Consider the following 26,341-nt stretch of genomic DNA (forward strand, 5'->3'; position numbering starts at 1 on the left):
GCCTAACCCAGGGTGCAGACCTAACCTCCCGTTGACCTAGCTACCACCTCTCATTACACATGCCTTGTCCCACTTCATTGTGTATGCTCATTGAGTTCTTGGTATTGTGTTGAGATTACCAACAAAGGTACTAAGGTATGGCTACTTTGTACACAAAGAAGGGAGCATTCCTGAAGCTTGTCAAGTAGCAAAGATAATTTGACCCTAGTTTGCTACAAAATGTGAATAAACATAGGCAGGCTAGGGCTAAATTTAAAACATAGCTAACAGTGAACCACAGTGCACACATTTAATTTTAAATTTACTAAAATCTCCTGGCAGCCCACTTCTCCAAACCCCTAGTGTGGGAAGAGGGGAAATAGGTGAGGTTTGTGTACTGATTTTCAGAAGCAGCCAGCCTCCATTGACAATTCCCTTTAATTGAGAGCCCGCAGTCTTATGTTTTAAGATAAAATTGGTTTCTGGAATTCTTAATAGTCGTGTGTAGGTAATAGGCTTCAAATGTAACATTTTTGGTGGAAAGAAAGGACAAGAGATTTACCCCAGTCATACCATTTTGTGGTTCTTCTATACCCCTGGCTGCTAAAACTGTATGTCATTAAAGCATTGAATAAAATCATTAATCTGCCCTACTTGAGAAACAAGTATTACGGAGAGAATAAATACAATTTATTTATCTAATGCAAATTTCCTTCTAGAGCCTGTTTGTCTGTCTGCTGAATTCAGGGCATAATCGTACTGAATCCAAAGGTGATCTTGCTAATCCTCCCTAATTGTGATATTAAAAAGCATCTGAAATACTATTGTACCAAATATATGGATTCTTCTTCATGCCATGGTGCATTTACAGTTGCACTTTAAATTGAACTTTGCTTTTGGAGAGCTTAGAACAGATGTGCAGCATTATAATAATGGCTTTTTTAATCTCTATGAAGATTTTGTGAGTACAAGGAGATTTTAGATTAGATTTTCATCTAGAAGATTGTGGAATCCTATCTCACAGGAAGCCCCATCAGTTGTCGAGTTCTAAACGACTCTACCCAAACCGTTGGGACACACTGTGTAGGCAACAATTCTGCACATGTAGGGAGATGGACTAGATAAATGCTTCTCAACCTTTCCTTAACCCCAGTCCCACAATCCTTTGCACTTGCACATTTCTGATTTGGTATATAACAATAGCAAATGCGGCCAGACATTATGCTGGATGCATACGTTACGTAGCTATTTGTTTTAGATTTATAGTGCATACAAGGTGGAGGCTGCAGGGTGGGATATTCCAACCTTGGTTCTCCTTGTAATTAGCTTAGCTATAGAGATGGGACCGCTTCTGCATACTGTGGAGCCAGATAAACTGTGTCTGTTGAGCAGAGGGGGCTTTGAGGTTTAGGCATCAGTTCCACAGCATTTTTAAACAGCCCTCCCCAGAGTGTATTGCAGTGAAGGGGCAGAGGAGGAAAGAGGAACTGCAATGGTTGTAGAGCAGAGTCTGCCGAAGGAAGGTTATTATGACTTGTATTACAGCAGCATCCAATCCGAATTGGAGCCTGTGACATTCTGGGGTTCCAGCCAGACCAATGAACCTGGAGTACTTCACAGTGCTTTGCTGCTATAGCTCCCAATCTGGGCTCCTCACAATAGCACACAGGTTACACCTGTGTATAAACACAGCCCTGGTCCAGCAACTCTGACCCCAGCAGCCTGTCAGCAAACACCAGCCACACTCTGGCTTCCTGCAGGCTTGTTACTTGCTGGGTGACCCCAACATATTCCCAGTCCCCCCCCCCCCAAAAAGTGTGTTCTGCACTGTCCAGCCCAAAAATATTAGGTCCATTGCCACTTTGAGGGGATCAATATATTACAGTTTGCTGCCCACACAGTTCACAACACTGTTTTAATTAAAGAATAAAACAAGTTTATTTAGGTTTTAGGTGAGAGTTAGGTTTTAAGTGACTGCAATTATAAGGCATTAAAGTCAAAAATGGTTACAAGAGAAATAAAGATAAAATGCTTTGTAGTACTAAACTTAACAAGCTAGAGTTGGTTCAAGGTAAAATTCTTACCACACGTTTCCAGTAATGTTGCTGACTAAACTCTCAGGCTAGGATCTGTTCCCAAAGTCCAAAGGCTGTTTATTTTGTCATCTTGGGTGAAAATGAGAGAGATGGATGGGGAGAGATAATGTGGAGTGTGTTTGCCTGTAACATTTATAGTTCAGTGACCATGTTTAAATGTCTTTGAGGGTTACCCCTAGTTAAAGTTCATTCAAACAATATAGAAGACAACATGCTGTCTGGTGATGAAAGAGGAAGAATGTTGTTTCTTCTCACCTCTCTGCTAAAATGCACATTTTCCTTGTCTCCTGTCTTCCCCCTCTCTGAGGACCCTGTTTATAACTTGTATGTAAATGGAGGTAAACACTAGGGCTGTCAATTAATTGTAGTTAACTCAAGCAATTAACTCAAAACAAATTATCTTGATTAAAAAATTTAATCGCAATTAATCGCAGTTTTAATCACACTGTTAAACAATAGAATACCAATTGAAATTTATTATAAATATTTTTGGATGTTTTTGTACATTTTCAAATGTATTGATTTCAGTTATAACACAGTACAGTGCAGTACAGTGCTACAAAGTACAGTGTTCACTTTACATTACTACTTTTGATTACAAATATTTGCACTGTAAAAAAGAAAAGAAATAGAATTTCTCAGTTCACCTCTTACAAATACTGTAGTGCAATCTCTTTATCGTGAGAGTGCAACTTACAAATGTAGATTTTTATTTTGTTACATAACTGCATACAAAAACCAAAAAAATGTAAAAACATTAGAGCGTACAAGTCCACTCAGTCCTACTTCTTGTTCAGCCAATTGCTAAAACCAACAAATTTGTTTACATTTACAGGAGATACTGCTGCCTGCTTCTTATTTACAATGCACCTTAAAGTGAGAACAGGCATTCACATGGCACTTTTGTAGCCATTCCCAGCATTGCAAGGAATTTATGTGCCAGTTATGCTAAACATTCGTATGCCCCTTCATGCTTCATCCATCATTCCAAAGGACATGCTTCCATGCTGATGACTCTCATTAAAAAATAATGCATTAATTAAATTTGTGACTGAACTCCCTGGCGGGAGAATTTTATATCTCCTGCCCTGTGGTTTTACCAGCATTCTGCCAGATATTTCATGTTATGGTAGTCTGGGATGACAACCCAGCACATGTTGTTCAATTTAAGAACACTTTCACTGCAGATTTGACAAACCGCAAATGTGAGATTTCTAAAGATAGCTACAGCATTCGACCCAAGGTTGAAGAATCTTAAGTTCCTTCCAAAATCTGAGGGAGACGAGGTGTGGAACATGCTGTCAGAAGTCTTAAAAGAGCAACACTCTCTGATGCGGAAACTACAGAACCCGAACCACCAAAAAAGAAAATCAACCTTCTGTTGTAGGCATCTGACTCAGATGACAGAAATGATCCAGCTTTGGATTGAAATAGAGCAAAGCCCGTGATCAGCCTGTGATTAGCAACTAGCACCAATACTGTCTCAAGTGCCTTGGTGAAGCTCATGTTGTCACCCGCTGCTCCATCTGCTGCTCAGTCCTGCCTCAGACTCGGGAAGCTAGAGAACTTCAGCTCTGCAAGTTTCTGATGGAGGAAGCTATGCAGTGACGTGTGCAGTCAGATCTGGGGCCAATGGATCTGTCAGAGCAGCACCTGTCACCACCCCACCAGCTTCCTCCCAAGCACCGCATCCACTGTGAGGGCAAGAAGCACGGGCATGGGCATAAGGGCGGCTTCTCGATGGGGCCAAGTCTGGTGAGAAATCATGCATCCACCCAGCTGCTCTGGCTCCTAAGAAGCTCCAGACGGAGCATAAGGCGAAACACCACCACAAGCCACAGGTATTTCCTACCAACACGGTTACTGGTCCAACACCATCTTTGCCGCTGGCACTGTTGATGCCGTCGGACCCTTCCGGACTGTCATGTATAGTTCCCCACATGCCAGGTTGCTTGGTACCACTGATGTCCAATGCAGGGCTGATGCTCCCATATGCCAGTTCCCTGCTGTGCTCTGGCCCCTTGGAGGCTTCACTGCTTTCATCTCGAGCAGATGACCTCTCTTACTCCTCCTGGAGTGGCACTCCTCTTCCACCCTGCACCACTCACACCAACAGCTCCGCCTTTGCTCAGAGTCTGACTGGTTTTCCAAGCCAGAGCTCTCCTTCTCACTTGTGTGCTCTCACAGTTCAGATCCCGGGCAACACCCACCCTATCCACCCACATATAACTCTTCAGCCAAGTCATGGTTCCATTACCTACCAGGGCCCACTGACCCCTGTGCTTGGCCCTACTGGCTTCCCTGTGACCCCTACTGGGACCTTTAGCATGTAGCAGAGGCTCTCGACCTCACAGTGAAAAAAGTTCAGGACCCACAAAACCAGCTTCTGGATATTCTCCAACTGCCAGGGCCCTCTCGGACTGCCCTCTCTATCCATGAGGCCATCCTACAACTGGCACAGTCGGTCTGGCACATGTTGGCCTCCTGTGCCCCTACTCTGAAGCGCACTGAGTGGTGGTACTTTGTCTCATTCTGAGGAATTGACTTCCTGTTTACTCACCCGCCCCTCAACTCCCTTGTAATACATGCAATGACCAAATGCGCTCGACGACAACACCTTAAGGCTATCCCCCCACAGATAGGACATCAAAAGAGCAGGACATTTTAGGGTGAAAGGTTTGTTCATCTATGGGACTTTAGTTTCGCATTGCCAATTACCAGGCCCTCTTGGCAAAGTGCGATTTCCTGACTCACTGAAAGCTCATGTAGTTTCAGACCTTTCTCCCAGCAGACAAACAGCAGGATTTCCAGGGGCTGCTGGATGAGGGCAAACTGGTCACCAAGGTGACCCTCCAGGCAATAGTTGAGGCCACTGACACCACGTCCCACTACCTAGTGACTGGCATCATTCTCCACCAAGACTTCTGGCTCCAGTCCTCCAGATTTCCTAGAGAGGTCCAGACCACTCTCGAGGACCTTCCCTTTTGACAATCAAAAGCCCTCCACTCTCTCAAGGATTCCCACACCACTCTGAAGTCTACACCCTGGCCCTGATCCACAGGCAGCCACTGTTGTCCTTTCATCCCGTGCTACCTAGAAGCCCTATTTTAAATTACCACAGGAGCCGTCTTGCTGACATCCACACACTTAACAACTCCATTACCCTGCTACTATCTCTTCCACTCCCTCAAGTGTTTTGCAACTTCGCTCCAAACAGCTGTTTTGACTCTTTCATCGAGACCTGTGAACCTCCTCCCACCCCATCCATGATGCCCCATATCATCTTTGGGGGCCATCTTGCCCTGTTCACCAACAGTTGGGACAGCATCACCACCGGTCATCATTCACCAGGGATACTCAATAGAGTTCCTCTTGTATCCCTTCTTATCACCTACCCATGGAGATCCCTCCCATCACAATCTCCTCCAAGAGGAAGTGGATACCCTCCTTTGGAATAAAGCACCTTCCCCACTGTTACCAGGGCCAAGGGTTCTATTCCCGTTATTTCCTTATTCCAAAAAATGGGGGGTGGCTGCCACCCCATTTTGCTTGTTCAGCAAGTTCATTCCTGTTCCAAATCGTCGTGCTCCCCCTCATTATTCTGTCCCACCACCAGGGCTCCTCGTTCGTGGCTCTCGATATAATAGATGCGTATTTCCACATCGACATCCATCTGGCTCATTGGATGGACCTGATGTCTGCCTGGTGCTAGCCTTTTATCTCCAACGGACCCATGCCTTCTGTGCTTCACCCAGGCTCGTTGTCACCATTGTGGAACGGTGCAGGGGCCAGGCTCTCTCCTTACAATGCATCTCTAAATGGATCTTCCATTGCACTGTGGACTGCTATACTCTCTCTCACATTCCTCTGCCCACTGGAATCAAGCTGACTCCATGCAGGCCACCATATTGCCCTACCTTGTGGACGTACCTTGGCAGGACATTTGTAAGACTGCCACTTGGACCTCTGTCCACACCTTTACCACTCACTATGCCATCGCCCCGGCAGCAGCAATGGATGTGGCTGTTGGCCGTGCCGTCCTGCAGACTGACTTCATGCGAGTCCACACACCTGCCTCCACACTGAGCACTGCCCACTACTCACCCCCATCTGGAATCCATATAGGGACCATCACTTGAAGAAGAGGAGGAGATTACTTACTGTAAGTGGAGATTCTTCGAGATGTGTTGTCCACTTATTTTGAAATATGTATTAGCCTTGGAGCCCAGCTGCCTCTCTGCTGGCCCCTTCGTGCCTCCACTTTAAATTTATATTAACTCTACGTCCAGGGCTTGACTAGTATCCTGCTGCATTGCATATAAGATTATGCCAAAATGTAAAGGACCTTATAAAGATCATTATAAGCACTTGTATGGGAAAGCCAAGCCAGAAACCAGAAGAGAGTTTAATGGGAGCATCTGACACATTCAGGAATGTAGTTCTGTGCGGAAGCTGTAAAGAGGGAGAGAGGCCTAGTTTAGCTCCTCCTGTGTGAATTGGAGGATGTCGTCTTAACTGAACCTGCCACAAATTTTACAAATTATGAGGATTATCAGAATCATTTCACTTGGCCCTGATTATAATCTTGCTAATTTTAACAGCTCTTCGTATATGAAAATCCAAATACTTGGTTCCAAAAGATGGTGTGACTATAGCATGCAAAGCTTCTGATAGTATGAACTGATAAGTGCTTTCTTACCCCCAAAAAAGAAAGGTTTAGTAGTTTTCTTTTTAATCCAAAGTGACATTATTTCCAATATGATTTTCTGTAGCTTCCCAGTGAAAAATGTGTGTGCTTACTAAACCCATGTGAAGAAACCTCAGCAATGTGAAAATTCTGATTAATCAAAGTACAGTTTTGATCCCTGATGTACTGGTTGGCTTTCCCATTCATATCTTTGCCCCTATGGTTCAAATTCCCCCAAACGCTTTGCTTAGGTAGTGTTGTAATGTATTATTGTTATAGTGATTGTGACTTTGGGTGATTCTGTTTCCACTAAACCTGCCAAATTATCTGCAGCTTTGGTAGGTTTTAACCTTTGAATAGCAGGGCTTTGTTTGTTTAAAAAAAAAAATTAAAACAAATTTGGATAAAACATCCATATACATGTTGTGTCTCGTTAGTTCTTTAATGAAACAACATAAATCACATAGGAAGAGAAATAGTTCAATTAACACTTCACTATTGTAATTTGAACCCAGCTGTTAATGATACCGAAAATTATTTGAAGTTTTATGTGAGTAGTACAGTTCTCAATGCTTACTCTGCCTGTACATATTCCTTTGCCTGCATGTTGCATTGCATGTGGCACAAAATGTACTTTTAGAATCATGTTATAAAAATGCATACATATTACTGTGTGCTAGTAAACAAGGCTATCTTCTCAATGTCTGTTGTTCTCGGTGTCCTATCAAAACGAGGCAAAAAATCTATTTCTACATGTAGCCTTTTCAAATACTGTAGATTTGATTTAATTATTTTGGAAGGATGATCAGGACTTTAGCATCCCCTCCCCTATACATAATTTAAACTGCTGTCTATGGTTTAAAATATTCACTTTCAAATTCTTTAATGCTTACTTCAGATTTACCCATTAACTTAATGAAGTGCAAGACCTGTATTTTAACTGTGTTGAAGAAGCCACTCCTCAGTGGCATATGTTTCCAACCATACAAGCATCATTAAATGTTACCAAAAGACCACACAGAAGAGAGACTAGATATACAATAATGTGTTCTTTAACTGATAGTTTCATGTGTATCTACTATTTATGAACTTTCTGAAAAAGAGACCCCAATAATGGATCAGCTTCTCATCTGGTATAAATCAGCTTTGATTTCAATGGAGCTATGCTGATTTATACCAGCGGAGGATCTGGCCTTATATACACTCATTATAGATTATTATATTACATTATAGATTACTTCTACATTATAGAAATTTTGTATTTTTGAAAATTTTTGTTTTGGTTCAGAAGGTTTTAAATTTTTTTTTCTTGTTTCTGTTGAGTGTTTTTTGTGGCATATGAAAGTATAGTGTTTTTTCAGACCATAAGGGATAGCAGTGTGTGTAAATTGTGAGGTGCTTATTATTCCATTAAATCTGTGTATCCGTGATTGAAGTACCTCATTTAAGACAAACCTGAAAAAATGACTTTATCACCATTTGAACATGTTGTATAGATTTTTTTTCTTAGAAACAAAAGGAAAAAGACATTTTAATAGTTCATAAAAGTTTCTCTTACTTGTTAGTCTCATTAACATTTCAATTTTTCTTCCTGTATTTTGACTGGCTGGGTAGGGGGCGTGATAATGCAGTTTGCTCTGGGACCTTGTTGTGTTTATGGTGTTGAATCAAAGAAGGCCTCAACCACCCTGGCCCCATCTTCTCTCTTGTTATCATTGTAACTTTACAGGCTGCATGGGTTCTCTGTAGTCCTCTTAGCAAAACAGAGGATGAGGCACCTTGTGCTGTTGCAAGTCTCCTCTGGCAAGACTGTGACTGCCAGAGGCTTCCATCACAGATTATGCTGTCAGAGGCTAGTCTAACCCAGCGCTGCATTTAGTCCAGTGGATAATAAATCTAAATGACACAATTTTGCTTTTCACTCATAGTATTTCACATCAATTCACTCATTCAGAGAAGCAAACATATCCGCCACATTGAAAACTGCAATAGTCCACTCAGTCCTCAAGCTTCTTCAACCTCCCACTCCTGGGCAAAATATTGAAAAAGTGGTAACTACCAAGCTCTAGTAACATGTGACATCTGCTAACATCCTGAATGCCTCATAGCACAGAGCCAGCCCTGGTAGGTCTAAATGAGGAACTCTACATCAGTGGTTTTCAAACTTTTTTCCTGGGGATCCAGTTGAAGAAAATTTGTTGATGCCCGTGACCCAACGGAGCTCAGGATGAGGGGTTTGGGGTGTGGGAGGGACTCACGGCTGGGCCAGAGGGTTGGGGTGAGGGCTGTGGGGTGGGGCTGTAAATGAGGGGTTCAGGGTGTGGGAGGGGGCTCTGGGCTGGGGCACGGGGTTGGGGTGCAGGAAGGGGTTAGGTCTTTGGGCTGGGTGTGCAGGCTCTGGGATGGGGCTGGGGATGAGGGGATTGGGGTGCAGGAGGGGCTCCGGGTTTGTGGTGTGGCTCAGGGCTGAGGCAGGGAGTTGGGGTGCAGGAGGGGGTCAGGGCTCTGGGCTGGGACCAGGGATGAGAGGTTTGGGGTGAAGGAGGGGGCTCTGGGTTGGGGAGGGCTCAGGGCTGGGGGTTGTGTGCGGGAAGGGGTCAGGGCTCTGGGCTGGGGGTGCAGGCTCTGGGGTGGGGCCAGGGATGAGGGGTTTGGGGTGTATGAAGGGGTTCTGGGTTTGTGGGGGCTCAGAGCTGGGGTAAGGGATTGGGGCGTGGGGTTGGGGCACGGCCTTACCTCTGACGGCTCCCAGTCAGCGGTGCAGCCGGGGTCCACAGGGAGGCTTCCCATCCGTATTGGCACCATGGATTGTGCTGCACTTGAAGCAGCCAGCAGCAGGTCCAGCTCCTAGGCAGAGCAGGCACTGCACCCCTAGCTCCCACTGTCCGGTTCCCGGGTAATGGGAGTGCGGAGCCAGTCCTCGGGGCGGGGGCAGTGTGTGGAGCCCTGTGGCCTCCCCTGCCTACAAGCCAGATCCGCTGCTGGCTCTTTCCGGGGTGCAGCGTGGTACTGGAGCAGGTAGGCACCAGCCTGCCTTAGCTGGGCAGCACCGCCGATGGGACTTTTAACATCCTGGTCGGCAGTGCTGACCAGAGCGACCCAGTGACTGACATGCTGCGACCCACACTTTGAAAAATGCTCCTCGGCATGACATGGACAAAATCAGGTCTTCACAGTAATACTACTGGATCTTTCTGCAATTGTCAACACAATAGACCACAAGATATGAGTGCTTTAGTCCACTTCCTTTGCCAGTTTAAGATACTGGTCCTGGTTTTCAAAGACAGCAACAGGTCAGAACTTGGCTTCGTTATTAGCACATGCATCTCTGTCCCTGAACCACCAAGATAGCTGTGCTCCTTGGGGACAAAACAGAACCCAGGACAAAACATGAGAGAACAGGAGAGAAAGCATTCTTGGTTTTTAGGATTTGTGTGTGGAACAAGTTTCCAGAGAAGCTCACCCTAATCCACGATCTGATCATCTTTATGGTACGTTGCAAGATCTATTGGTTTTTATAAGGATTTTCCCTCATAACCAGAACGATGAGGTGGAAGGAAGGGGGGTGGTGAAAATAGGATATTGCAAGCGGAACTTCTTATAACCAGTGAATCGAGATAATCGGAGACTTATTGAAGTCCACTATGCAGATCTAATTTAACTTGAAAGTACTTAGATTCTACAGTCATAAGTGCTATAGAATACCCTACTCTAGACAGATTTTAAAAGTAAACTAAAAATATATGAGCCACCTAGTTTGTTTAAAAATAAATGACTATAAAATTGTGATGGATGCATTTCTATATCACATTGCTCACACTCTTAGCAAGAGGAGACAGAAGAACATCTATTAATATATACCATACAGTACTCTGTATAAGCAATGACCTAATTCCATGTAAAAAATTAATCACCAAGGATAATTGCAGAAATCCTAGCAACTACTGAAGTCCAGATATAGAATCATAGAATCATAGAATATCAGGGTTGGAAGGGACCCCAGAAGGTCATCTAGTCCAACCCCCTGCTCAAAGCAGGACCAAGTCCCAGTTAAATCATCCCAGCTAGGGCTTTGTCAAGCCTGACCTTAAAAACCTCTAAGGAAGGAGATTCTACCACCTCCCTAGGTAACGCATTCCAGTGTTTCACCACCCTCTTAGTGAAAAAGTTTTTCCTAATATCCAATCTAAACCTCCCCCATTGCAACTTGAGACCATTACTCCTCGTTCTGTCATCTGCTACCATTGAGAACAGTCTAGAGCCATCCTCTTTGAAACCCCCTTTCAGGTAGTTGAAAGCAGCTATCAAATCCCCCCTCATTCTTCTCTTCTGCAGACTAAACAATCCCAGCTCCCTCAGCCTCTCCTCATAAGTCATGTGCTCTAGACCCCTAATCATTTTCGTTGCCCTTCGTTGTACTCTTTCCAATTTATCCACATCCTTCCTGTAGTGTGGGGCCCAAAACTGGACACAGTACTCCAGATGAGGCCTCACCAGTGTCGAATAGAGGGGAACGATCACGTCCCTCGATCTGCTCGCTATGCCCCTACTTATACAACCCAAAATGCCATTGGCCTTCTTGGCAACAAGGGCACACTGCTGACTCATATCCAGCTTCTCATCCACTGTCACCCCTAGGTCCTTTTCCGCAGAACTGCTGCCGAGCCATTCGGTCCCTAGTCTGTAGCGGTGCATTGGATTCTTCCATCCTAAGTGCAGGACCCTGCATTTATCCTTATTGAACCTCATTAGATTTCTTTTGGCCCAATCCTCCAATTTGTCTAGGTCCTTCTGTATCCTATCCCTCCCCTCCAGTGTATCTACCACTCCTCCCAGTTTAGTATCATCCGCAAATTTGCTGAGAGTGCAATCCACACCATCCTCCAGATCATTTATGAAGATATTGAACAAAACGGGCCCCAGGACCGACCCCTGGGGCACTCCACTTGACACCGGCTGCCAACTAGACATGGAGCCATTGATCACTACCCGTTGAGCCCGACAATCTAGCCAGCTTTCTACCCACCTTATAGTGCATTCATCCAGCCCATACTTCCTTAACTTGCTGACAAGAATGCTGTGGGAGACCGTGTCAAAAGCTTTGCTAAAGTCAAGAAACAATACATCCACTGCTTTCCCTTCATCCACAGAACCAGTAATCTCATCATAAAAGGCGATTAGATTAGTCAGGCATGACCTTCCCTTGGTGAATCCATGCTGACTGTTCCTGATCACTTTCCTCTCCTCTAAGTGCTTCAGGATTGATTCTTTGAGGACCTGCTCCATGATTTTTCCAGGGACTGAGGTGAGGCTGACCGGCCTGTAGTTCCCAGGATCCTCCTTCTTCCCTTTTTTAAAGATGGGCACTACATTAGCCTTTTTCCAGTCATCCGGGACTTCCCCCGTTCGCCACGAGTTTTCAAAGATAATGGCCAAGGGCTCTGCAATCACAGCCGCCAATTCCTTCAGCACTCTCGGATGCAATTCGTCCGGCCCCATGGACTTGTGCACGTCCAGCTTTTCTAAATAGTCCCTAACCACCTCTATCTCTACAGAGGGCTGGCCATCTCTTCCCCATTTTGTGTTGCCCAGCACAGCAGTCTGGGAGCTGACCTTGTTAGTGAAAACAGAGGCAAAAAAAGCATTGAGTACATTAGCTTTTTCCACATCCTCTGTCACTAGCTTGCCTCCCTCATTCAGTAAGGGGCCCACACTTTCCTTGGCTTTCTTCTTGTTGCCAACATACCTGAAGAAACCCTTCTTGTTACTCTTGACATCTCTTGCTAGCTGCAGCTCCAGGTGCGATTTGGCCCTCCTGATATCTTTCCTACATGCCCAAGCAATATTTTTATACTCTTCCCTGATCATATGTCCAAGCTTCCACTTCTTGTAAGCTTCTTTTTTATGTTTAAGATCCGCTAGGATTTCACCATTAAGCCAAGCTGGTCGCCTGCCATATTTACTATTCTTTCGACTCATCGGGATGGTTTGTCCCTGTAACCTCAACAGGGATTCCTTGAAATACAGCCAGCTCTCCTGGACTACCTTCCCTTTCATGTTAGTCCCCCAGGGGATCCTGGCCATCTGTTCCCTGAGGGAGTCAAAGTCTGCTTTCCTGAAGTCCAGGGTCCGTATCCTGCTGCTTACCTTTCTTCCCTGCGTCAGGATCCTGAACTCAACCAACTCATGGTCACTGCCTCCCAGATTCCCATCCACTTTTGCTTCCCCCACTAATTCTACCCGGTTTGTGAGCAGCAGGTCAAGGAAAGCGCTCCCCCTAGTTGGCTCCCCTAGCACTTGCACCAGGAAATTGTCCCCTACGCTTTCCAAAAACTTCCTGGATTGTCTATGCACCGCTGTATTGCTCTCCCAGCAGATATCAGGAAAATTAAAGTCACCCATGAGAATCAGGGCATGCTGATTTGATATAAATCAGACTGTATAATGTACTAGAGAGAAATTATTCCACATACCCCAGAACTGCATAATAGATGTATGCAGCTTTGGAATCCTGCAATTCCTGTGAGAAGTAAAAACTCGCACACTGCCAAAATGTGAGCTCAATTTAATGTTTTGTTTCTTATGCCCAGAGAAGAAGGTGGTTGTTCCCAAATAAGTCTTTTTGGTGATAATTGTGTGTCCAGGACCATAAAAGTTAGCTGACTTACAAGCTGTATTAAAAGAACAAGGAACGGTTTACCAGCATGAAAGCAAATGAAGATTTACATGTTTGTCTCTTGAACTGAACTCTGAACTTGAACAAATAGCAAGGGAAGAGTGCTAAGAATTCAGTACTGCTGTAGTAGTTAGTGGGACTTTTAGACTGATTAATATGAACTGTAAAAGAGAGAGAAATGTGACAGCTAGTAGAAGGCAAAATGGTCACAAGAGATTGTCCTTGGAGAAAATATAATGTAGCATTTAACAGGAACTTTTTACTAATGAATAACATACCATTACCGGTATTCAGTGCTGATTTAGTCACTAATGAGTTAATTTTTTTTCCTGGAAGCTTTCACTTTTGATTGCTTGTCTCATAGCTTTGCATGCTTCAGAAGATTTCTGTCTGGCTCCAGCAGGCAGAAAGCTGTCTTGCTCCAGCAGCCTGTCATTGCATTAATATAGTTATATACATTTCCTTGGATATTTTTTCATGCTCTGCTCTTGTTTTTATCAGCCCTGTATTCTGAATAATATTTTAAGAAATGTCTCTCCAGGCTAAATATGGTATGGACCAAGGGTTCTCAACCTTTTTCTTTCTGAACCACCCCTCTTCCCCCCCTCCCTCAACATGCTATAAAATCTCCATGGCCCACCTGTGCCACAAGAACTGGTTTTCTGTATATAAAAGCTAGGGCCGGCGTTGGGGGGTAGCCAGCAGGACAGTTGCCTGGGGCCCTATGCCACAGGGTGTTCCCCACGAAGCTACATTGCTCAGGCTTCAGCTGCAGCCCTGGTGATTTCAGCCCCATGCAGTGGGGCTTCAGCTTTCTGCCCTGGGCTCCAGCCCCTGCTTGGTGGCCCCCCCTGAAACTTGCTTGTGGCTCCCCAGGGGGCCCCAGATCCCTGGTTGAGAAACACTGGTATAGACAGCTACAGTGTGAGCTCCTCTGAATGCACAATCATTAATTTTAATCTTGATCTACAGGCATGACTTTGCTGTGTAGAAGCATTGAGTCTTTTGAAATTAGGGATTGGGGGTATCGATTCTACTTGCAGCAGTTTCACATAACATTGGGGGAAAGTACTTGAAAAGAAAGGGTTGTAGTGAAAACTTTACCACTCAGGAAAAAACCGAAAGATTTTTCTTAATTCTCTTCCCCTCTAGGCTATAGACTACAACAGTGTTTAGTTTCTGGCTCATACCATGGTTGTAACTGAACACCAATTTGTTTGGCCCTTCCTGGTCTGGAAGATGTAGCTCATAAATATTTTAAGAAATGGTGTATGAAGGAACATGTAATGCTATTTTCTAATTAAGTTTTGTGTTTCATTTTCTATTGGAATTTTGAAAATGTTCAAGTTTAAAATTTAATGAGACAGTGGTGCACAATACACTATTTCTGGCACTTATCCTGTGTATTAAAGCTTGGTCCTCTGCATGATTATGTCAATTCTCTGTCGTTTTCACACTGCATATTACAATTTTCTCAAGTCATGTCTTCGCTTTTAGAGTCACTGCTACTGTATTAACTTTGAAGTGCTCTGCATTGTCAATAAAACAGCCACTGTGTTTCATTCAAGGAAATGTTGCTTGGGGCAGGTTATTTCCCTGATGTGTGATTTTTTGAAAACGAAAAATTTCAAACTTGTACAGACATGAGCAGCACATTTCAGATTTGTGAAATAATGCACATTATTTAATATGAACACATGGGGCGAAAGCCACTTTGTAAGTTGTAGGGTGACTAACACTTGGTGACTAGCTGGTGTGTATCTAGACCTTGGTTAAAATTCCATTTCTATAACAGTAACAGAATGCTTGCATATGACAGAATTTCCAGGTATCAGTTGTTTCCCTGTTTGTCTCTAGAACATAAAGGCTTTATAAGCAAACAAACAAAAAGGCTAGGAAGCATGAGACCTGGAATGAAATCCTGGTTCCACTGAAATCAATGCGAGTTTTGTCATTGACTACCATGGGGCAAAGAGTTGACCCCTGGCTTTTGTTTACTGACTCTGCTACGGGCTTGCTGTGTGGCCTTGGGCAAGTCATTTTATGTCGCATTGCCTCAGTTTCTCCATCTGTAAAATAGAGATAATGCTTAATCACCTTTATCAAATGCTTGGAGATCAGCGGATGAAAAAGCAACCATGAATGGGGTTGGTATGGTTTTATTATTACAATTTGCTAACCTTTTAGGAGGCTTATCATTCTACCTCTGTACCTGGACTGATAGTGCTGAGAAAAGGAAGGAAGAGTTGGGCAAAGTGAGTCCTATAAAAAGTGGAAACTAGGTCAAATTACGTGTTGTTTGTTTATCTTCATCCTAAATCTGTAAGGACAAAATTAGAAAGGCCAAGGCACAAAACGAGATCAATCTAGCTAGAGACATAAAGGGTAACAAGAAAACATTCTACAAATATATTAGAAGCAAGAGGAAGACCAAGGACTCAATGAGGGGCAGGAAACAACAACAGAAAATGTGGAAATGGCAGAGGTGCTTAATGACTTCTTTGTTTCGGTTTTCACCAAGAAGGTTGGTGGCAACAGTGAATGCCTGTAAAAATGAGGTAGGATCAGACATTTTCAAATCACCCAGGGCGTGATGAAATGCATCCTAGAATACTTAAGGAGCTGACTGAGGAGATATCTGAGCCATTAGCGATTATCTTTGAAAAGTCATTGAAGATGGGAGAGATTCCAGAAGACTGGAAAAGGACAAATATTATGCCAATCTACAAAAAGGGAAATAAGGACAACCCGGGGAATTACAGACCAGTCGGCTTAACTTCTGTACCCAGAAAGATAATGAAGCAAATAATTAAATCAATTTGGAAACATCTAGAAGATAATAAGATAAGTAACAGTCAGCATGGATTTGTCAAGAACAAATCATGTCAAACCAACCTGAGAGCTTTCTTTGATGGGGTAACAAGCCTGGTGGAGGAGGTGGGGGCGGGGGAAGTGGTAGACGTGGTGTATCTTGACTTTAGTAAAAAGAAAAGTAGTACTTGTGGCACCTTAGAGACTAACAAATTTGTTCGTCGCTAAGGTGCCACAAGTACTCCTTTTCTTTTTGTGAATACAGACTAACACGGCTGCTACTCTGAAACTTGACTTTAGTACAGCTTTTGATACTGTCTCGCATGACCTTCTCATAAACAAACTAGGGAAATGCAACCTAGATGGAGCTACTATAAGGTGTGTGCATAACTGTTTGGAAAACCATTCCCAGAGTGTAGTTATCTGTGATTGACAGTCATGTTGGAAGGGCGTAAGAGTGGGGTCCTGCAGTGATCAGTTCTGGGTCCGGTTCTGTTTAATATCTTCATCATTGATTTAGATAATGGCATAGAGAGTACACTTACAAATGCTTTGGAGGATAGGATTAAAATTCAAAATGATCTGGACAAACTGGAGAAATGGTCTGAAGTAAATAGCATGAAATTCAATAAGGACAAATGCAAAGTACTCCATTTAGTAAGGAACAATCAGTTGTACACATACGAAAGGGATCTGGGGGTCATAGCGGACCACAAGCTAAATATGAGTCAACAGTGTAACGCTGTTGCAAAAAAAAAGCAAACATCGTTCTGTGATGTATTAGCAGGATTATTGTAAGCAAGACGCGAGAAGTAATTCTGCTCTACTCTGGCTGGTTAGGCCTCAACTGGAGTATTGTATCTAGTTCTGGGCACCACATTTAAGGAAAGATGTGACAAATTGGAGAATGTCCAGAGAAGAGCAATAAAAATGATTAAAGCTCTAGAAAACGTGACCTATGGAAAAGAGAAGACTGAGAGGGAACATAACAGTTTTCAAGTACATAAAAGGTTGTTACAAGGAGGTAGGAATTGTTCTTTGTAACCTATGAGGATAAGACAAGACGCAACGGGCTTAAATTGCAGCAAGGGAGGTGTGGGTTGGACATTAGGAAAAACATTTTAACTGTCAGGGTGGTTAAGCACTGGAATAAATTGCCTGGGAGATTCTAGAATCTCCATTATTGGGGATTTTTAAGAGCAGGTTGGACAAACACCTGTCAGGGATGGTCTAGATAATACTTAGCCCTGCCATGAGTTCAGGGGACTGGACTAGATGACCTCTCGCAGTCTTTTCCAGTCCTATGATTCTATGAAAAATAATAAGCCAAGAAAACTTGTGCTGAGATGCTGCAGAATGTGCTGGCCAAAATACATTCTTCATTAAAATAATCATGCACCTTTTCTAGAGGGGTTATGCTTGAGAATTTGTTACAGATTTGACTGATTATCTGAGAGAGAAATAAAATCACGCACATTCAAAGACTAATAATAAGCTTCCAAGTAGCCTAAAACTTTACTTAACTGTTTTGGCTGCACTTTTCCTAGGCATGCCATTGACCTTGTCATGGATAGCTGAAGGTGAATAATTCAACACATATGATGACTTTGGGCCCAGTCCTGGTCCCATTGAAGTCATAAACAAAATTCTTATTAACTGAAATAGCTGACCGATAAGTGCCTTTCTTATGAGTGTGAGCAGCCCAACCAAACGTATTTTACAACTCCTAGTAAACTTCAGTGTTATATTCATTTTGTCATGGTTGCTTGTAAGGTTTCTTTTGAAATATCAACTCAGACAATACTTTTGTGGGCACTATTGTTGCTCTTTTAGTTTTGGTTTGCACAGGTGGACTTATGACATTACAGTTTGTGTTACTGTGGATCCTTACCAGCTGACTTTGTCAAGGCAAAATGTTTGCAGCAAGTTGATTGATTATAGGAATCCATTTACAAGTTAGGAAATGCTACTGTGGGGTAGAGAGTTAGACTGTTCAAAAATCAAGTTGTGTGGGAAAGTGAATGTGGTCTTAAAGTCAAATATGGGAATCAGGAGTCCTGGCTGCTATTTCTATCTGACCTCAGGCAAATCATTTAATCTTTCTGTGCCAAAGTGCCCATCTGTACAACTGGAATAATAATACTTTACTGCCTGACATGAGTATTGAGTCTTAATGTTTGTAAAAGTACATTGTGCTCCTTTGATGAAAAGGGCTATTTAACCGTAAAGAAAGATTTACATATTGTCTACCATACGGATTCAGCAATAGGAGTAGCTTGGCTGATGTAAAACTGTACATTGTCTGTAGGCAATGCAAGAACAACAACAAAACACACACCCACGCACCTGGTGATTTTGTGATGTTCATCATCAAAAGTCACTTCTAATATCAGGGTAAATGCAGTGTTTCTGAAAATGACCCCGGGGGCCCATCAGAACTTTTTCTTCTGGGGCCTCTGTTGTTTTGATAGCTACAGATTATTTTAAAAAGGTAAGTAGTTTTCTGAAACTGATCTTATTAGTAGTATAAAATACAATCTCTTTTAATACTGTGTGGGAGGGTTGTTTTCTTTTTAAATCTGCTAACATTCTTAAGGTTAAACAAGTGCTATCTTTTATCTTCTTGTATGCTGATGAGAGAAAAGCATTAGCTTGTGGCTGAAGTATTTTTATATTTTATGCATAAATGTAATATTTAGCAATCTGTTCTGTACTACTTAATGAAATTCTCTCTCAATAATTATGGATAATGCACAAACCATAACCTTTACATCAGTAAAAAGAAAAGGAGTGCTTGTGGCACCTTAGAGACTAATTTATTTGAGCATAAGCTTTCGTGAGCTACAGAAGTGAGCTGTAGCTCACGAAAGCTTATGCTCTAATAAATTTGTTAGTCTCTAAGGTGCCACAAGTACTCCTTTTCTTTTTGCGAATACAGATGAACACGGCTGCTACTCTGAAACTTTACATCAGTGATCACCAACCGGTAGATGGCGATCAACTGTGGAGCCTGTGACAGTTGATTTCAGTCTCAGTCACTGAGATCGAATGTCAGAGGCTCTATGATCGACCAGTCCATTGTGATCTAAGGTTGCCAACCCTCTAGCAGCTGGCCGCTAACAGTCTAGCGAGGCTAAGGCAGGCTCCCTGCCTGCCCTGGCCTTGTACCACTCTCAGAAGTAGGCGGCATGCCAGCAGCAGCTCCTGGGGGCAGGAGGCAGGGACTGTCTGTGCGCTGATCTGCCTGGCCAGAGCCCGCAGCCTGAACTGCTCCTGCACCCCAACCCCCTGTCCCAGCCCTGAGCCCCCCTGCACCCAAAGTCCCTCCCAGACCCTGAATCCCCTCTGCATCCCAACCCCCTCCTGCACCCCAGGAGCCCCTTTCACACTCTGAACCCCCCAGCCCAGAGTCCGCACCCCTTCCTGCACCCCAACCCCCTGCCCCAGCCCAGTGAAAGTGAGGGAGGGTGTGGGAGAGCAAGTGATGGAGTGAGTGAGGTGGGGCCTCAGGGAAGGGGGTGGGGCAAGGGAGTTCAGGTTTGTGTGATTACTGTTGTTTTTACATTTTCTTTGAGGTAGATCCTGAGTTGCACTTAAATTCAAAAAGTGATCTTGTGCTTAAAAGGGTGGGAGACCACTGCTTTACATACATTAATTACAATTCAACTGCATGTTGTATAATCACTAAATGCTATCCTACTTTATCATGAACAATAAGAGAATTATTGTATTTGCATTCAGGTCTATTTATTAGGTGTCCCCTCATGATTACAGAAGCCATTCCACAGTAGCATTTCCTAAAAGTTATAAGCAAGACACATGGATTATGCAACATTAAGGTTATTATTTAAACACAATTCAGGAAATAGGAAACATTAAGGTTCCCATAGTAACTAACTCTATCCCCTTACTGGAAATTTATTTGTACACTTAACAGTCCCCCTAGTAATTTTATTTTGTATGTCTTTTGGGAAGGCAACCTGTCTTGTACAGGATTTTCTTCAGAACATCAAGCTCATTTGTGGATGTTGTAAATTAAATAAGAAAAGTTGTAAACAGTTTGCAGAGTGAGTTGCTAATAATATGGGAATGGTAACATTTGCCTTTTTGACTCCTGTTCAGATTTGTAACCTTATGTTTGTTTTTAAATGAGGGTTTCTGCATTTAATTTTCTGAAGTTCAAGAAAAAAAATATGCAGAAAGATGACCGAGAGGGAAAGAAAAGGAAAAAGGTAGAAGGAAACCTTCCTATCATCCATTCATTCCCCCTCTTCATACTGCCTTGTCCTCAGCTATGTTACCTTTAGCTGTAACTTTTCTTTGTCAGCCTAACTCAGACAATATACTTCGAGTTGGTTACAATGTAGCTCAAAGTCTACTGCAGCCATCAATGTGCAGCAAAGCAGCTCATGTTTAAAAAGGAAGTATAGCTTGTGAAGACTACGGTGAAGGTCCCAGCATGCAGTCTTCCATCTTGATTAAAGGGGACACCTTTAGTCTCTCTTTGGGTCTTATTTCCACACTGATGAGGGGCAGCCATAATATGCTCTCTAATGCAAATTACATGTGGTCCCCCAGGTTCATGACAAGTTGCCACTATGACACTTGGATGAGTAATTTGGGTTTCCCTGGTGTACTTGTTCCACTAGTTGCTTGTTCTAACAACTTTATTTAATCATCATCTCAGAGGGGAAAAACAGCATTAGTCTGGTCAGAGCCATTTCTAGAAAGTGAAAAACTTGCAAGTGTCATCCATCATTAAGTTGCCCTAGGGTGTGACCTAAATTGCTGCTGAGCACATCACTTGCACTTGAACATTTTTCAATTTTCTTCATCTTGTAGACACTGAAGATAGACTTGTCCATCTTTAGCTTTAGAGAGAGAGAGAGAGAGAGAGAGAGAGAGAGATTTATACAGCTGATATTACATTATCTTTTTGTCATCCTGGATAGATTTAATCACATCAGTGGACTGTATTTCATGGATGTTTTGAATGAATATGCAAAATTTTCTCTTGTCCATCCTGGCTCTGAGAATAAATGGGGGGAAAACAAGTCTCTGAAAATCAGCATTGGATTAAATATTCCACTGAAATTATGTTCTAGGAACTTGAAAGAGTTTAAAGCAGGTTCTCTTAGACTTAAACTACATACCCTTCTTTTTTCAGTGCAGTTTCTCATTCTATTAAATCAGAAGACAGCACTACCCTCTGGATGTAATTTTTAAAGAAGTTATTTCCTCTTCTATCTCTTCCTCCCTTGTTGCCATCACGTTTTTCATGGGACATGGAACAGGAGAATACATTGAAAAGCAGCACTCATATTACTGAAAGTTGATTCATTTTTAATTAAGGCTTCTGGGTTTTACAGTATACTTCAAAAATGGTCATAGGGCATTTTTCAACAAATGAAGTCTGTAACCAGGCAACATGGCCTTCTGAGCTACTTACTCAGCTCATGACTGTGTATATGGGCTGGCTGCACTTCCTATTTGGCTCTGGTCTATTGTGCCAAAAAAGAGGAGGAAAACAAAACACCCAGGTCTTTGCAAGACTCTTGCAGAGTTTATCTGGCATATTAAGGGAATCACACTCTGCATCTTCCTGTTCCCAGTCCTGACTCCCATAATCTTCTACCTTTCTGCTGACATCCTGCAGACTACAGGAGTTATCCCAGCCTAGGCTGCAGTAGAGAGAAGACCAGATTTCCTCAGCTATTTGGGTGTAAAGGCAAACCCCTTTTCTCCCAAAAGCATCTTTACTTCTATAGGGTGGAGGGAATCTGTTGGGATTAAATCTCAATTTGTTAGGCTTTTGGTATAAGGAGCACGAGTCTCGGAACACAAGGCAGCTTCATTGAAACTGTCAACCAAAGAGATGAGAAGGGGTTGAATGGATCTAAAGATTCTTATCTGGTTGGTTGATATTTTTCCTGAGTCTCAGACTCTGACCAGGTGGCAGTCAGGTTCCTGGGAACACTCTGTGGACACTGTATCAGTATTGCCAAGCATTCAAAAATCTTAACATGGGCTTATAAATCATGAGATTTTAAAAAATAATAAATTTGGGGTTCTTTTGATTTGCCTTCTGCTCAAGGTTTTATGGGTCACATTTTCAACCATTTCTCCACAATTATGGTGACTAGAAGCTTACATTTTTAAATGAAAGATTGTCATAATCACATGATTCTAGGAGTCGGGGTTTTAAGAATATTGTGAGACTCATGATGAAATTGAAAGAGATGGCTACACTAGTGTATCCCCCTCGTTGTCATTCCCATGAGCCTGATTGCCAGCCAGTTGGCCTATGTGGAGACAGAGCCAGCCTTTGCAGATCTGCTAAACCCACAAATCCTGAGTACTCCTTCCTTCCTTCCTTCCCATGCTTCTTTTAACGACACAAAAATCTAGAAAAAAATAAGTTTCTAATACTTTTTTCCTTGCTAAGAAAACCTGAAAATGGAACTGTTCTAAACGGATCACCCAGGTTGAAAGCTTGTCTGATAATGGCCTGCTCCCAAGGAGAAATTATGACTTTAGAATAGGGTTGCCAGGTGTCCAGTTTTCAACTAGAACGAATTATTACGTGCCTGCTCCCAAGGAGAAATTATGACTTTAGAACAGGGTTGCCAGGGGTCTGGTTTTCGACTGGAACACTTGGTTGCAAAGGGACGTTTGCGGCTTTGGTCAGCACTGCATACCAGGTTGCTAAAAGTCTGGTTCGGGGGCACAGCTGGGCTAAGGCAAGCTCCCTGCCTGCCCTGGTTCTGCACAGCTCCCGGAAGCGGCCAGTATGTCTGGCTCCTAGGCACAGGGGTGGCTACAGGGGCTGTGCATGCTGCCCCCATCCCAAGCACCAACTCCACAGCTCCCATTGGCCGTGGGCAGCGCACAGAGCCCCCTGATGACTCCACCTAGGAGCCAGCAGGACATGCTGGCCACTTCTGGAAGCTGCCTCAGGTAAGTCTGCACCCTGAACCCCCTCCCACACCCCAATCCTCTGCCCCAGGTCAGAACCCCCTCCCGCACTCTAACTCTCTCCTGGAGTCTGCACCCCATCCTCCTTCCCCAGCCTTGGCCGCCTCCTGCACCTCAAACCCCTCATCCCTGGCCCTATCCCAGAGGCCCAGCTGGAGCCCTCACCCCCTCCTGCATCCTAACCCCCTGCCCCAGCTTGGTGAAAGTGAGTGAGGTTGAGTGAGTGATGGAGGAAGCGGGGGTGGAGCCTCAGGGAAGGGGCAGGGCAGGGGTGTTTGGTTTTGTGTGATTAGAAAGTTGGCAACCCTACTTTAGAACAGTATGTAGCTTCTGTGGCTGCATAGTTCGGCAGACTCAGACAACTTCTGCAGAACAGCGGTCACAGAAATATACTGCGACAGAGTCTTGTCCAAAGAGCTCTGCTTTTCATACATTTTTTCCCTGTCATATTTAGGCCACGTGTTGACTCTTGGGAGCAGACACTGGCTTTTTGTATCTGTCACGGGATAGATACACCCCACCACAGGGTGTGGGGTCACACGTGGCCCAAAAGAAGGGAAAAGACTGTACCACAATCAGTTATTTCTTATACTGATGACCTTTACAATAGTCATGGTAGTTTTGCCTAATGGCCACAGTCAATAAAGCAGCCCTTCCCCTCAGGGCAGCGTGGCCCAATGGCCAGAGTCAGCATACGGCCCTTCCACTCAGGGCAGCGTGGCCCAATGGCCTGCTGGGGGAGTGGGGCACCACTCGGGGTGTGTGGTACCCAGACTAAGGGGACTCAGCCCGCCCTGCTCCTTGGAGTCCCAGCCCAGGGCCCTGGTGGTGAAGGGGGTGGTCACCACTGAGTCAGAGGGATCCTCCCAAAACACACTGACTGCTTCTCCAGTTCGCTCACCGACAAAAAGTTTAAGTCCCCTGGGCTGTTCTTACCCTTTCCCCCTCGTTGAAGCTCCCTGGTTCCTTTGGAGTCCTCAAATGGCAGGGCTCCCACCAGTACGGTCTCTTCTTGGGGCTTGTCAGGCAGCCTGGAGTCTGCCTGGAACTCTGCGAGCCATAGTCCTGCAGTCAGGACCTCTAGCAACTCCCTGGAGAGGGCTCGCAGCCTGCATCCTTCCTCTCCAGCAGGGCTGCTACCTTTTATATACTGCCTCCAGGCTGAGCATGCCCAGTAGGGTCGGAGGGGCGGGTGGGGCGGGGCTTCCTCAGTCTGCAAAGCAGAATTAACCCTCTCGGGGCTGGTGTGAAGTAGGTACACCCTGCCACAGCATCTTAAACTGAAAAGAGGGTGATTTACTAATAGCATAAGATTTTCTAATCTTAACTTCTATCATGGAGTAATATTACATTACATTTTTCTTTTTACCTTGTTTGGTTTTACTATGGCATGACTTGCACTTTGTAAAAGTTAAATATGATTGATAGTCCAAACAGAGATTTTAATTACATTTTTAGGGGAAAATTCTTCCCCCTTCACTCTAGCTGTGAGAATCCCCAAATGTAGCAGTATTGGAGCAGTTCAGTAGCATTCAAGGTGGAGCGGTACTTCTGCCCACCATGGAGCCAAGCTCTGTGAAGGTACCTTTGTGCTGTTGTTGAAGGGGAAGTTTTGGTATAGAGTGGTGAGAGGAGCAGGGGCTGGACCTCAAATCTGTAGTAGCAGCTTCAAGGCATAAGGGAGGAAGATTGATTTTCCCCGTCCCATGGAGAATCCCAGTTCATCTCTTGCTAGGTTCTGATTTGTTAAATAAGAGTTTCCATTTTAAAAATAAGATTCAAAAGGAATATTGCTCTCAATCTTCTAAGCACAATTTTACATCTTTTTACTTTATGACTTTAACAAACTAAGGGTAATAATTACAATATTGGAAGTTTGCAATTAGGTCAATTTTGCCAAAATACAAACATGTTATGATTTGATAAACTTTTTACTTGCACTATAAATACTATTCTAAATGTACAAGAACCTAAATAATCAAAATGACACTGAGCAATTAAACTATCTGACTGTTTCATCAGAGCCTTCTCCAATTAGCTGGACTCTGGGTAATAAATTCCTTCCATTTGAAGAGGGGCAGGAAGTTCCGTCAGAGCCACTTTCCTTCAACCAAGAGGAAAACTATAAGATGAAGTCTGGGAAGGCACTGGTGGTCAGTAAGATCATCCCTGAGTAGCTGAAGACAGATGAGAGTGATGCTGTACCATGATGGCATAGGCTCTTCCAAACCATCTGGCATACTAATGTCATCCCTGATGACTGGACGAAGGGGGTTATTCTGCCTCTGTTCAGAAAGGGCAATAAGACTGAATGTAGTAACTATGAAGGTATTACACTGTTGTCCGTCCCAGGGAAAGTCTTCACTACTGTGTTAATGTCTTGACTTGATGCACTTCATGGCAAAGGCCAGGATACTTAGACCTGGTCATTCTACTGTTGACCTGCTCTCTACCTTGAGCCAGCTTTTTTAGAAGATGACTGGATGTAATAAGCCATGCACAGCACTGTAGACTTCCATTTAGACTTTAATTCAGTGCATTGTGCAAGTTTGTGGGATCTGATGAGGCATCTCGATGTCATTGATAGAAGAGGTCCACAACAGAACAGACGACTGTGTTTGAGTCAGTGCGGATCCATGGCATGGTTTCCTATCTCCATGGAAGTTCAGCAAGGCTGTGTTCTCACCATTGTTGTTCAACATCAGCACTGATGAGTAAGTTTGAGGAGGCAGCTGTTGGTGCTTTCTGCTTTGAGATCCTAAATACATTGAAGCTGTACTCTTGTTGGCTGTGCTTGGTGAATTGCTGCAGCTGATAGCTGATCTGGCCAGGCAAAAAGCAGTGCACATTGATCTGTTTATTAATCTGAATAAAACTAAGTCCCTAGCTATTACCATCAAGCAGCCTCCAGCTCCAGATTACAACGAGCTCAAAATTACATGACTGGACAAGACATGGAGCAGGTGGCAGCTGTCACATATTTGGGCAATGTCATAGACAGTGCTGGAGGATGCTCAAAAGATGTGTGCTTAGCAGCAGTCTCTGTGAGGATATTATGACATCAAGCCTGCTATGAAGCCGCAGATCTATAGAACCGGGGTTATATCAACTGAGTTG

General features: G+C 43.7%; 1 protein-coding gene and 1 long non-coding RNA gene across 2 annotated transcripts in view; one reads left to right on the top strand and one right to left on the bottom strand.

Annotated features, from left to right (window-relative positions):
• Positions 1-24,399, bottom strand: part of LOC122460432 — a 49,733-nt gene extending 25,334 nt beyond the window's left edge. The window contains exon 1 of the long non-coding RNA XR_006281734.1: positions 24,161-24,399. This is a non-coding gene — a long non-coding RNA (uncharacterized LOC122460432). The remainder of the gene's footprint in view (positions 1-24,160) is intronic.
• LOC119855696 (guanine nucleotide-binding protein G(q) subunit alpha) overlaps positions 1-26,341 on the top strand; it is a 226,856-nt gene that overhangs the window by 97,297 nt on the left and 103,218 nt on the right. The gene's annotated exons all lie outside the window — the stretch shown is intronic.

The sequence above is a fragment of the Dermochelys coriacea genome, chromosome 5 (genome assembly GCF_009764565.3).
Source record: "Dermochelys coriacea isolate rDerCor1 chromosome 5, rDerCor1.pri.v4, whole genome shotgun sequence".
Lineage (NCBI taxonomy): Eukaryota > Metazoa > Chordata > Testudines > Dermochelyidae > Dermochelys > Dermochelys coriacea.